Here is a 14,907-nt window from a genome sequence, read left to right as displayed (position 1 = left end):
AAGAATGATCAGCATTGGATCTGTCATAACCTAGCAAAATGAAACTGACCTGCCAACTTGGAAAGTGGGGAGGGGCGAGCAAAGGGTACCAACGGATGGGTAGAGTCGCGCACGCCTGAGTGAACCAACCCCTCGGGGCTACATTGCGGGTTACCGGAGCCAACAAGATCCACTAATCGCAACAGGGACCTTAATAGCTGTGAGAATATAAAGCTCTTAAACTGCAATACAATCAAAAAGTAACTTAGAAATTTTGTTTTACAACTCTAAATTCTGATAACTCCCATAAAGAAGGGAAAAGTACCATATGGCCATAACTCAATTAACACATTTTTTTTTGTATATATAACGCAGTGCTCGAGGTCCACATAATGAGACTGCATTATAACCGGGATCGCGTTTTAACTGGGATCACGGAACTGGCTGCCACCATCAGGGGTTCCGCGAGCACTTACCCGGCATCTGCAACTCTCTCCTCTCCCTGCTTCATCCACCCTTGTCCACGTAAGCTTGGTGCTTGGGGAGACAGTTCAATTTGACTTTCGAATGCAGAGGAGGGTCACATGACCCTTCTCTGACAATAACGGCCCAACGGCGAATACATTTTATATAATACACATCGAATACACAGGAATTGAACCCATGCAAGTGCAATTCTCTAGCTGCTACACCACTGGGTCGGTGTGATGAACCTGACTCTAGGAACAAACTTAACATCTACTGCAAAGTGCAGTCCATCACCATGGCAGTCTCACCTGGACACTTACCACTGGACCCGACACTGTTTGACCCTGTACACATTTGTTTATAGAGTCAGATCCATCACACTAACCCTGTGGTATAGCAGCTAGAGAATTGCACTAGCATATGATAGATCAGGGGTTAAATTCCTGTGTATTCCATGTGTGGGAGGGAGCAGGTAGTGTGTATGTATGTGTCTCCACGTGTGTCCGTTAGCATAAAAAAAAGCATTGAATGTTATTAAAAAAAAAAAACAACCTTGGATATGTTTTTAAATTGGGAGCCACACTCAGACCGCATTATATGTGGATCTGCATTGTAGCGGATCGCGCTATAACGGGGTTGATCTGTATATTCACATTTTATACAGTACATAGAAAGTCCCAATTAGATACTCCTATGAAAGAAAAACTCCAGAGGGAGTTTTTCAAAAGACAAAACAAACACACACAAGCGCACCACAGATTAGTAAAAAGTGTATCACAAAATTTAATAAAGGTCACTGTGACCAAAAGACCATAATCAATAAATGAAATGTACAAAACAAAAACACATAAAAATACACATATGTAGAAAATATTATGTATGGTAAATCACACCCTATAAATGGTAAACCAAAACATACCTGCAGTAAAGTAAACAACTAGATGAGTTAAAAATACATCCACTGAGGATGTCTAATTATTCCTAGAAGGAACAAACCCAATTGAGGGGAACTATACTAACCGCAAGAAGTTGCAGCAGGGGCTCAGTGTGGACGCAATACTGTCTGGACACACGAACACACGGCAGAATAACCTCTCTGCAACCACTTCCTGGGATCTCGTTCCAGCCAAAGGGAGACTGCGCAAAGCTGCCTCTTGTGACCTCTACTGGTTTCGCAATCACTGCTTCATCAGCATTTATAGGGTGTGATATACCATACATAGTATTTGCTTAATATGTGTATTTTTATGTGTTTTTGTTTTGTACATTTCATTTATTGATTATTGTGACTGTATCAGTACTTTTCTGTCCATGTTTTTAATATAAATAAATCCTTTTGATTCACTTATCCCACGACTGATGCTGTGCACCAGTTCTTCCATACCTGGGAGTTTTCGTATAAAGGTCATGCACCAGGCAGGAGGTATATAACAACAGGAACAGTTTATTGTCTTCTGTTCAGCACAGTTACACAGCAGGCTTCTGCCCGATGCAGTGCTCTCACTGAAGGACTATAAGCAATTTGATATTACCACACTATAAGACCGACAATAGGGGTCTATCTATAAGTTGTGATCAGTCAACTGCTGGCATTGTTCCACCTTAGACTCACACAGATTCTTTTTAATATGAAGCACATCTAAAAGGTTAATTAAGGGTTGAGTACCTTAGAACTACGTTTTTAGGCTATCTGTAACCCTTTTGACAGTAGCTTATATGACTACATAATTACACTAATTCTTGTAGCAGCAAGTGTTTTAAGCAAGGTACTCCTCCGACGTTCTTTTATTTTTGTTCATTTTGTCGCACCATTTATTTTGACGATTTTGATTAAAGATTAATTTTATTATCTACACTTACAACCACTGATAACTGAGTGCTATTCTAAACTGAGTTCTTTTTCTTATGGTTTATTTATATAACAACAGGAACAGTTTATTGTCTTCTGTTCAGCACAGTTACACAGCAGGCTTCTGCCCAATGCAGTACTCTCAGCTCTCACTGAAGATGGTCCCTGCACCGTCACTTCAGGCCAAGGGCACCCACAGCTATCCTAGCTATTCCCCACCTCCATAGCAGAGACAGAGGTATGGTCCACACTCTATCTCCCCTGGAGTGAAGAGCACAAGGGAAGGCCCCAATCTCAGGCTCCCAGTTGTGTGACCTGCCTTCCTCAAGGGGGGAAGGACACTACTAAATTTAAGACGGTCCTGACTTTAAGTACTGCCAGGAGGAGGGCACCAGGTCTGGCTCATGATTGGTCATGCCCAGGCCTGATGTCACTGAAATGCAGCTCCTCAGAGGGGGAAAACCCCATAGCAACTACCGACAATCTGATTGTACCAGGGTTTACTGCCAGCCCAAGGGCAGAGTAGTAGCCATCAGGTGACCTGGCTACATGTATTATATGTTATCAGACATAATATCCTAAGATGTTACCATTGTGTGTGCTTTGTAAATGTAAGTCAAATAAAAAATGGCTGCCAATGAAGCTACTGTATACTATCAGATGACACTGTGGCTTCGTATTAGCTATGAGAGTGAGGTTTAGATGGTGGACATATTGATTTCCCAAAAAAGTAAAACCCGGAACATATTAAGTTAACTATTTTAGGAACCGGACGGTCCCCAGAACTCAAAAAAAGTATGATTCATCTCCGGAGTACCCCACATATCTGCTAAAAAAAATACTAAAACTAATTCAGTATAGTAAGTTTCACAAGTGCAAAAATATTCTAAATGGCAACAAAATAATTTCTTACATCAATCTGACATTAACTTACAGTAACATCACAGGGCTAGGACAAACATAGAACATTCAGCGAGCATCATTGCATTTTCACTTGCATTTCTTCTTCTGTTATATCATCAGAGGATGCATTGCAACCACATAATTAGTACCTAAGTGATCACGTAGTCAGGAGCCTGGAAGTCCAGCATCTAAATACAGTATTAAAAACATTAGCTGACACAATATTTGTAGATATTTTTTTCTTTCCATTTTATAAAGTAGTTATATTATTTTCAGGGAACCACATTTGTAATCTCCAAGATTCACAAAATGGATCTTGAAGGTTAGCAAGGACTGTACAGATAAGATATTTCTAAAGATGAAATTAGTCATTACGTTTCTAGATTGCATTTTGCTCTAATTCAATTATCAAATCACTTAAGCACTCATGAGTTTGCAATACCTGATGAAGAACTTGGTCTACATTCGTCTGATAAAAGAAAAAACTGAACCATCAAGATATTGCAAAATCTACATTAGCTACAACTCATTAGCAATGCTCTGTTGAAGACAGAGGAGCTACAAGCTTTGTCACCTAGAGAAGCGACTGGGAAATAATTTGAATGTAACATTTGTTGTACCTTTTATCAAAATGTTTCTATGGTACTCAGTCCAATAAGTAGGAAAACGTGACAGTATAAATTTAGATCTAAAATATGAAGGGGTAAGTTAAGCAAAGCTCTCCAAAATACCAACTTATTAAATTCTTAATTAATCTACAAATTTGTAGCGCATGTTTTCCAATTTTAAGTTATTAATAACTAAATTAGGTGCAAAATAGCACCTGTTGCAAAACTAGTTTTTACTTTAAAAAAAATGTATTTTGCAAAATAAAATCTTGCTGTGTACATCAAGAAAAAATGTCAATTCAAAAAGAAGCAAAATAAGTCTTCCTCCCATCCTCACTAATTTAATTTTCTCTCACAGTTTTATCCCCTCCACTCACCCCCTATCCCAGCTTTCTCTCTTCCTCCTTCCCGCGCCCTCTATTCAATATCACTTTCTGTTTGTTATGCACAGCTTGTCCCGCTACTTTTCTCTCATTTGCTATGGTGCACACTTCGCTCTGTGTGCCAGACACCTTATTTACTGAAAGAGAGGTGGAGCCACTATGGAGGTCACATGGAAAGACTAATGGAAGAGTAAGGAAGTAAGGAGATCAGACAGCTAGTGTACAAGCTCAGATCTGGCCGTGTTCCAACCGGTCCGCAGGTTTGCCATAACTATGTTAAGGTAAACAAAGAGTTGTCGTCTCCTCTAAACTCACAGAAGGCCTTGCAGCCCTCTACAAACCATCTCTACCAATGCCCCAGACCATAACACCTAATGCCAATCCTCTACCAGAGCTAACGGGCCTATTAGCAAACATTGGAAACCATGCATTTTTTGTTAACTACAAAAAGAACAGTTACTAAGATAATTTTAAGTAATAAATAATTTTTGCTTTCCATTGTTGCAATGCCATTCACTTACATTATAATTCTAGTGACTGAACAACATTTTTTAAGTCCTGCCCATAAAATAATATCATGTAGGGACATGGCTGAAGGCATTTTATAGTACGTAAAGATGAATCATCTATGGGAAGGTCACTTCAATGACATGAAAGGTCTGTCTCATTTGCTTACGTATAGCTGTCATATCAATTTTAGTTCAATACATAAACCCAGTAAATGTACTGTAGGCAACTTCCTTCTCAAGTCCCTATGTAAGGCAAATTAACCATAGTATAGAAACTGTTAATCATTAATGCATAACATATAAAATATTTTGTAACTCGGCCCGCCACAGAGGCAATTATTTAAAATGACTTTCCAGCCTACCATAACTTGGTAACCCTTTAAATATTATGTAATTGGCTCTCTTTGTTATCATTATAAAACTGAATTCATCTACTTATTGTACAGTACATCCCTAGACTTTCTCAGCATTATCACAGTTAGAAACATATTTGAAGTACTGTAGTTATTAGTGAAGTCAATAAAACAGTTCCCTCACACAGTGATTAGAAGAGAGAAACTTAACAAAGCACAAATAACAATATATTCCATTGGGTGACATGAGTCGTAAAATGTACAAGTGTTCAGCACTTTCCAAAATTAGTTGTCATTCCCCTAATTAGACAAAAACTGGGTGCATTCATGCTTAGATTCATTAATAATTTAATGGCTTTACTCTTGAGCTGCATAACTATCAAATTAAAATCAGCAAAAAGTGTCATGGAATATATTAGTAAAAAAGAACATTTAATAGCTCTTCCTAAGAACAGAAAACTCATGAATTTAATGGGTTCAATTATCCTATTTAAGATCCTGTACAAATAAACAAGTGCCATTCTTAATGCAAGTGCCTAATGTTGTACTTAATTTCTTGGAGAGAAAAAACTCACATACTGAGGAAAAGAGAGCACAAAAAAAATCTATGGTGGTGTATTAATAAAACCAAAAGTACCATTTTAAATCTAAATAAAACTGCCATAAAAGTACATTTGTCCATAGATAATTATATTTTATATTTGTACCAATTGTTGTTAAATAGGCCATCCAAGTGGGTGATTTTTTTTAACAATTTTGTTTTTAACATGGGATTGAATCACATGGTCTTTAGAGCTGAACCACATTAATTTCAGCTCTGGGGACCCACTGCTTCTGGAGATACTTACCTCTGTAGGGGGTGCCGGTAACCACTCTGCTCGGCGACCAGGGATCACGGAATGGCTGCTTTTCAAAGCTCCCAAGCCCTGAGAACCAATAGGAAGCTGTTATGTCATCCTGTGGGGCTTCCTATTAGTACTCAATGTGGTAGATTTAGACTTTAAACCCTGTCGGATCAAATTGCACTTACACGTCAGGTCGCCGTACTCTCGGCCCGAGTACCAGCCGATTCCTCTCCTGCTGTTAATCCCAAGACCGCAAGAGCAGCTAGTAGCTCTGATGTAAAAATTCCGCCCTCCAAGCCTTACGCAGGCGAACCACAAGAATGTACGGGTTTCCTCAATCAGTGTGAGGTGCAGTTTGAAATGGCCCCCTATCTCTTCGATACTGGACGTAAGAAGGTAGCCTACATTTATAATCTCCTAACGGGCAGCGTCCTGGCTTGGGCTTCCCCGGTCTGGGAGCGACGTTCTCACCTTTCCCAGGATTACCCGACCTTTAAGGCTGAATTCCAGCGTGTTCGATTCTCCCGCACGCCGGGAGATGGAATCTGTTTCTCTCCTACAGATTACCCAAGGGCAACGAACGGTGACGCAGTATGCCGTGGAGTTTCGGACCCTCGCAGCCGAGACTAACTGGGGGCAGGAGGCTCTCGTCTCTGTATTCTGGCAAGGCCTGGAAGATCCCATCAAGGATGAACTCGCTCGTCAACCCAGGCCAGATCAATTGGAGGTTATCATCGAACTAACAGTCCGAGTGGATCAACGTATCCAGGTACGCCGCTCCGAGCGTCAGCGCACTCGCTTTCATAATTTTCAACCTCCCTTCCTCAGTTCTCCTGGCAGTACCCCTGCAGTTACTAGTGCTATCACTCCTCTTCATTCTGCCCTGTAGCCACCAGAGCCGATGCAATTGGGTGTACAACGCATCCGCACACAAATACGGCAATTCCGCTATGCCGGGGGATTGTGTTTCTACTGCGGATCCGCTGAACACCTGGTCCGGGAATGCCCCCTGTGTCCGGGAAAACGGGGACACCAATTGAGTACAGAGGGGCTCTCTCTGGGTGTCATGTCTCCTTGTACCCTCCATAAGAAACTCACCATACCCGTCTATCTTACAAGCAATAAGTTTCAGACCTCGACCGCAGTGTTAATTGACTCTGGAGCAGGAGGAAACTTTGTGGATCTAGAATTCGCCAGGCTGAACCACATACCGCTCGTGAGAAAGAAAAGTCCGATCGCACTGGTCGGTATAGATGGACTTCCCCTTACACCGGCATACATCTCCTTAGAGACGGTCCCTCTCCTTCTGACCTCACACCCTCACAAGGAGACCTTAGTCCTCGATGCTATCCATGCTCCTGGAACACCCATTACCCTTGGTCTTCCCTGGTTACAGCTTAACAATCCGCAGATTGACTGGACTTCCTCTTCCCCTTGGAATCCGAGGTCAGATGAGGCTTTCCAACTCTTGGCCAATACCTCCGTCCCTGAGATTACCCTTCCCCCTGTCTGTCACCAGTTCCGGGACGTTTTCAATAAGGTCCAGTCAGATCTTTTGCTGCCTCATAGGACCTACGATTGCCCGATCGACCTTGTTCCAGGTTACTGCTTACCCAAGTCCAAGACTTACCTCTTATCACTACCAGAGTCACAGGCCATGGATGAATATATCCAGGAGAACCTCAAGAAAGGTTTCATTCGCCCTTCCAACTCCCCAGCAGGGGCTGGCTTTTTCTTTGTGAAAAAGAAAGATGGCTCATTAAGACCTTGCATTGATTACAAGGGTTTGAACCGCATCACCATTAAGAATTGTTACCCCCTTCCCCTTATTACCGAACTGTTCGATAAATTACAGGGGCTAAGAACTTTTCCAAGTTGGATCTACGTGGGGCCTATAATCTGGTGCGCATCAGACAGGGGGATGAATGGAAGACGGCTTTCAACACACGTAGCGGCCACTACGAGTACCTTGTAATGCCCTTCGGCCTATGTAATGCTCCAGCAGTCTTCCAGGACTTCATTAACGACGTTTTTCATAAGGTACTCAACATTTTTGTAATAGTTTACTTGGATGACATACTGATTTTTTCCAAGGATCTCCAGCATCATATTCTTCACACTTCCTATGTTCTCTCTCGTCTCCGTGTACAACATCTGTACGCCAAGCTGGAGAAGTGCACCTTTCATCAGACCTCTACTCAATTCCTGGGCTACATAATTTCTGATGAGGGTTTTATGATGGATTCCGGTAAACTTCAGGCAGTGACTGAATGGCCAAGACCCAATACCCTCAAGGCAACACAACGCTTTTTGGGATTCGTGAATTACTATCGTAAGTTTATACGTAATTTTTCTACCATTGTGGCACCCCTCACAGCTCTTACGAAGAAAGGGGCCGATCCAGCTGCTTGGTCACCCGAGGCTCTGTCAGCTTTCTAGGTACTCAAGGAAGCTTTTGTATCCACCCCTATCCTCTGTCATCCTACATCGATCTCCCCTTCGTGTTGGAAGTTGATGCCTCCGATTGCGGCGCAGGGGCAGGTCTGTCTCAGAGACCTACGCCCCAAGACAAGTTACATCCCTGTGCATACTTCTCCAAGAAGTTCTCATCTGCTGAGAGGAATTACGACGTGGATAACAGGGAGCTCCTGGCCGTGAAGATGGCTCTCCAAGAGTGGAGCCATCTCTTGGAGGGATCGAAAGAGCCGTTTACTATCCTCACGGATCACAAAAACCTTCTCAACATTGAGAATGCCTGACACCTTGGTCCACGACAGGCTCGTTGGTTTCTTTTCTTTTCCAGATTTGATTTTCACCTTTCTTATATTCCCGGGACAAAAAACGTAAAGACGGATGCACTTTCCAGACAACATTCCTCTGAGGAGAGACCAGAAGAGTCCTTGGAGACCATCCTTGCACGGGAGAGGATTTCTCGCCACATCTACCTTCAAGAACCTTGATAAGATTATGCATTCTCAGAGACGCATTCCTAAGCACTTGGCAGTTCCTGACAACAAACTCTTCGTACCCCCCAAATTTGTTCCTGAAGTCCTGAGTTGGGGCCACTCTTCTAAATCCGCAGGTCATCCAGGTCTTAAAAAGACTATTGACCTTATTCGTCGCAACTTTTGGTGGCCTAAAATGTCCCAAGATATTTTGGAATTTACCCGCGCTTGCCCTACCTGCGCACAGAACAAGACATTCCGTCAAAAACCCCAAGGTTTTCTGTTACCTCTACCAGTCCCCGACCGTCCCTGGTCCCATATTTCGATGGATTTCATCGTGGAGTTGCCCAAATCCAGAGGAATGAACACAATCTTAGTGGTCGTGGATAGATTCTCTAAGATGGCTCATTTTATTCCACTGAAAGGAATACCCACCTCTCCCGCCCTTGCTGATATTTTTACGGATCAAATTTTTCGGATTCATTGGATTCCTTCCTCCATTGTTTCTGACAGAGGGTCTTAGTTTGTGTCCAAGTCGTGGAGAACATTCACCAAGAGATTGGGCATCTCTTCCTCCTTCTCCTCTGCTTATCATCCACAGTCCAATGGACAGACAGAGAGAATCAACTAGTCCCTGGAAAAGTACCTAAGATGCTTTATTTCTGATTCCCAGGATGATTGGACTGAACTCCTTCCTTGGGCGGAGTATGCTGTTAATTCTGCCAAGAATTAAGCCATCTGTGAGTCGCCCTTTTTTTTATAAATTATGGGTTTCACCCTCTCTGCTTGCCCATCTACAACATTCCTTCTGGGGTACCGTAGACGAACGCATTTCTTCTCTCCAAGCAGCATGGTCCAGAATTCAGACTACCCTTCTCGACTCCTCCCGCAGATCTAAACTTCAGGCCGATCGCCGCCGTCGTCCTGCGCCCAGGTACAGGCCAGGGGATTTGGTATGGCTCTCCTCTAAAAATATCCACTTAAAGGTACCATCCCCAAAATTGGCACCTAAATTCCTGGGTCCTTTTCCTATTTTAGAACAGATCAATCCTGTGGCATTTCGCCTCCAGCTACCACACAGTATGAAGCTACCCAATGTTTTTCACGTTTCTCTCTTAAAACCTTTCGTCTCCAGTCATTTCTTCCCGGACCAGACTCGCAAGCCGGATCCAGTTACCTTCCAAAATAACGAAGAGTTTGAGGTTCAATCTCTATTGGATTCCCACGTGTCCAGGGGTCAACTCCAGTTCCTGGTACAATGGAAAGTTTTTGGACCCGAGGAGAGGTCTTGGGTTCCTTTAAAGGACATTCACGCGCTCCGGATCTTCTTAGAGCCTTCAGAAGGAGGTTTCCGGAGAAACCTTTTGAGGACCGTCCAGAGGCCGTTCCTGAAGAGGGGGGTACTGTTAGGAATCTGATTTCTCAGCGCCGTCCGCGCAACACACAGACTACCCTCAGGGAGACTCAGGGCACGCAGCGCAACCTCTGTTTACCTGCCTCCACGGGCCGTCAGCTCCTCCGTCGCTGCAGGGTCCCTCCCCTCAGCGGTACCACCGCTCCTCCTCCTCAGTGGCAGGCACGGGTCCTCCGTCCCACGCGCACACGTGTGTCCTCCTCCAACGCTGGTTGCGTGCACACGCAGCTTACAGAGCGCACGCCCAGCATCCACTCTTCTACTTCCACTCTTGCTGTGAGGCACCGCCCCCGTACACCGCACAGGTGTAATCAGAGTGCTACCAGTGCTCACCTGGGTTGTATCAGCCACACCTATCCAAAGAGGCTCCCTGCAGTCCTCCTGACCGGCCTCCATCCCTGATTGGTCAGCCCAGCCTTATCTAGCATCTCTGAGCCCTCACTCATCGCTCGACATAGTCTCTGTATGGAAGTGTTTGGTGTACTCTCGGTTACTACAGGTTTTGACATGGCTCGTACGACTACCCCCTTTGGCTCTCAACTTTGGCTCTCCTTGGACTACGTATTCTCTGGCATCCCACGATCATGGCTTGGGCTTCAACCTTCCTCATCTCTCCGCTCCCTGACCTCGGCAAGGCAATCACTATTCTACTCCTATACCTGGTACCGGCAAGTATTGTATAGGCTACATACATCTGGCCTGTCAACGCTTAATACCACACTCCGGACACGCTCCCTTTGCTGCGGGTTCATGTATTCCTACCTCCCCCTTCAGCACAGGGGACGGTTCTGCGGGCAGCACTGGCGGAACACAAATCAATTACAATCAAATCCAACTCAATTACACAATTCACTATTCAATTCCTAAAACCAAACCATTGTGAAAAAAATTCAACTTCAAAGTAACCACCATCATACAAATTCTAACTACCAAAATGAAGCCAATATTAAAAAGCAAGCCCCTGAAATAAACTATTGCAAAGACACTGAAAAATTACATGTAACTAAATAAAAATTTCATCACACAAACTAATTTCTAAATAAAGCTGCAAAATACATTTTAAAAACATCAAAAGAGCCAAAATTAACATTTGCAAAACAATCATTTATTATCCCTGTATGTCTAGCCATATAGATATACATAATCCATACAGGGGCAATAAAAGAGCATAAAAAACAATGACATTACATCAAAAATGAATACACAATACAACCATTCAGTGTCCCTGTATGTATGTATGTATGTATATCCATAGGGACATACATAAATCCAAGGCCAATAAATGGACATAAAAAAAAAATCACATTAAAAAAAATTCAAAAACCTGCAAAAGTTAAATAAAATACATTTCTTTTGTTTACTTACCATTAGATAGCCCACTCACCGACTCCCGGGGAACCGCATGCTCTCGAACCAATCCACGCACAGGAAACAGGTAACCATAAAATAAAAAATCATAACAATCCAAGTGTTTGTCTTCTTTCTTCTATTTGTAATCCATCCCGTCAGTCTTGGGGTCTTCTTTACCTTCTCTGGGGTCTTCTGGGGTCTTCCGTTGTCTTCTTCCGCCACGCCCTGGTCCTCTTCTTGGGAGGGGAGGTCCTCCCTCCATGGCGTCTGGCTGAAAAATTAGATGACATAGGCTTTTATACGCCTATGACGTCACATTTTCGTCATATGGTTCCCACGGTCCTGATTGGCTTGTGAAAACCATGTGATTTAGCCAAAAAAATGAAATAAATTCATGATGTCATTTAAAGGGAATGAATCCAGCCAATCAGAATGGCTGTGCTTCATTTGCCTTTAAGATGATGTCATCAAAAGAAAGATGGCCGCCATCACATGGTACTTGCCCAATCAGATCGTGGGAACTAAATCCCATATATGATTGGCTGTAGTAGACATGTGACAAATGTTTGGGGGAGAAAGGATGTGACGTCATCCAAAGGGAGTCACATGTCTACTACAGCCAATCAGATATGGGATTTAGTTCCCATGATCTGATTGCTAAAGAACTGTGAGAATAGTACTTCATTCACTATGGGCTGCCCAACAGATTGCATTCTGATCAGGGTTGAGACTTTGACAGCAGGTTCATAAAGGAACTAGACTACATGAGAGAAAGAAACCCAGTAAGGGCACGCACCCACCCGCTGGATGATTTGTGAGTATATTAATATACATTTATTAATCAATATCCAAGAAAAAGAATGGGTATTAAAACGATAATTAAATGCAAAATTAGAGTCTGCTGTTGACCATTTTGCGGGGTATTTGGAGAATTGGCTGAGGTTTTATCCCATGATGCGGTCGACAACCACTAGTTGCACCTGTATATTGAATAGTGTGATTAAAAAGGGAATTTATTGAGGATTCCTAGCAGTGAAGCTGGGGGTGGTGTCATGTGATGCAATCAGGAAAAATCTTGGCTCCATTCGATGTTTGTTGCTTCTCATCCAAATGTTTTACTGCTTTATAAACCACAAAGATCATTACATGGTGTCACAGGTGTTGAATGAGAAGAAGTCACTTGCTTTTATTTGTAGTGCTGGAAGCAGAAGACTGGCAGTCAGAGACAGTCCTAAACTCCATTAACTCTTTCAGTGCCGAGGGTTTTTATAACTATGTGACGAAACACATTCTCAAACTTAGGGTATACATTTGAGTCCTGTGAGCAGATTTCTATGTAAAACCATACCGGTATATTGTTTTTCAGCACAAATTGAGCTTTGCATTGGTACATGTATCTGTCTCGAATGGATTGCATAGACCAAGATATAATTTACTTATTTTCTTAATAAATCCTGCCAGTTTACATGTACGGAACTGGCGGGCACCATGTAAAGAGTACATTTTTATATAAGGGCCCCTCCTTTCCCATGCTAAATCCCTATCATTGAAAATCCTTTGGGGAATAATATATTAATCTCTTAGATGCCTGTGGCTACCAATGTATACCATGAACACCAAAGGGGTTAATGTGTTCCTAACATTTCCTACCTTTACCTAACATTGACTACCTAAAAGGCTAGCTATGCATTGCATGGCAATGCTTCACTAACCGCAAAATGCAAGCAAGGAGTTAACCCCTACCATCACACCCTGTGGGGCCTAACCATTCTGAAACAAACCTAACCCCCCCCCCCTCTCTATAATAATGGCTAATAGTACTATTAGTCAAATGTGGCTTTTGACCAATATAAGCAACTAACATGCATATACCTGTATAACACATTTAAATTTAAATTGTATACATTAATATAAACTTTAATAACTATATACAATATACCATTTTTGTAAAACAACAACATATCAATGTTCAAATTAACCTATTGAGTGTCAGTGAGGCTACCTACACCCTCTCAATAAGAAACTACCAAGAATACTTTTACCCCATACTGTACATGGTGAAGTCCCCCTCCTCTTCAGGGTTGGAGTCCCCTGAAACTGATCCAATATATGGGCCAATGACTAACCAGAAAAAAAAATGAAAAGAAAAAAAAATACACATAAAAAAAAGCCATTGTGTGATGGTCAAAAATTAATTTATGAAATAACAAACATTAAAAACCAGGCCGATGTTGCTTTGTTCCTGCATCTCAGGCCCGCAATGTGCCGCAGACAGAGGGGAGAATGGGCCCCCGAAGAGTGCGAGCCCCCGAGCTTTGCCCGTGCTATTGCTTCGGCCCTACTTCAGAGACTTTGCTGCCTTACCTCATGGTCAGAGGAGTTCAACGCCTTGCCGTGATATCACAGCCACCGCCCCCCTTTCCCAAGCAGCCCTCACCACATCCTAACATGGCAGACTGGGAGCTACAATGATAGCCGCTACAGTACCTAGGTTCTGCCCTGTATCCAGAATTAGCTGATGTACAGTGGTATGGACATGAAAAAGCCAAGCTCTCGTGTGAACCCATGACCACAAACAATGCCATTTGGAGATCACCTCACTGCCTCTCATTTGCAATACCCAGATGCACTAACATCCCACACCAGCTTCCGCTACAAGCACTTTTCATTTTGAAACATGCAAGTGAGAAAACTAGAGCAAGCCTTGCTTCTGTGCATTATATAACCATTATATAACCATTATATAACCAGTACTGGAGATCAGCAATGCCGTTGACGATCACGTGCCTCCGAAAAAACATTTACATTGAGAAACTGTGACGGACCCTGGTTCATCTTCAGTTGGAATCATTTTGTGCTCATTTGGGGAATAAGCGCATCACTGCTTAATCAACATTGATATCATTGTACGGCGAGTGAAAATAGTACAGCACCAAAGATCAGAAGATTTAGGCCAACAGAGCCCTTGTAAAATTGACTCTTTTTTTTATTTTTCTTCTCTTTTGGGGAACTGATATTTTAAGATTTCTGACGTCCAAATTATGTTTTGTCATAACAAAAACTTCACATGTTGGGATGTATCAGAATTGCTGTCAGTTTTATTCTAACCAAAGATAAAAACAAAAACAGGAGGATTGCAAGATTTTGTCTGCTACGTAAAACCTTTAACAGGCCATTTGCAAAGCTACTGTTTGTAAGTACTACATGTGCGATTATGTAGTTACAATTAGTACTATTGGTGAATAGCTTAAGTACACAACAAAGTGTAACTATTCTTGGCGCTTGGCTGGTATATTAACAT

Source organism: Ascaphus truei, chromosome 2 (genome assembly GCF_040206685.1).
Source record: "Ascaphus truei isolate aAscTru1 chromosome 2, aAscTru1.hap1, whole genome shotgun sequence".
Taxonomy (NCBI): domain Eukaryota; kingdom Metazoa; phylum Chordata; class Amphibia; order Anura; family Ascaphidae; genus Ascaphus; species Ascaphus truei.
This window is presented reverse-complemented; position numbering follows the sequence as displayed.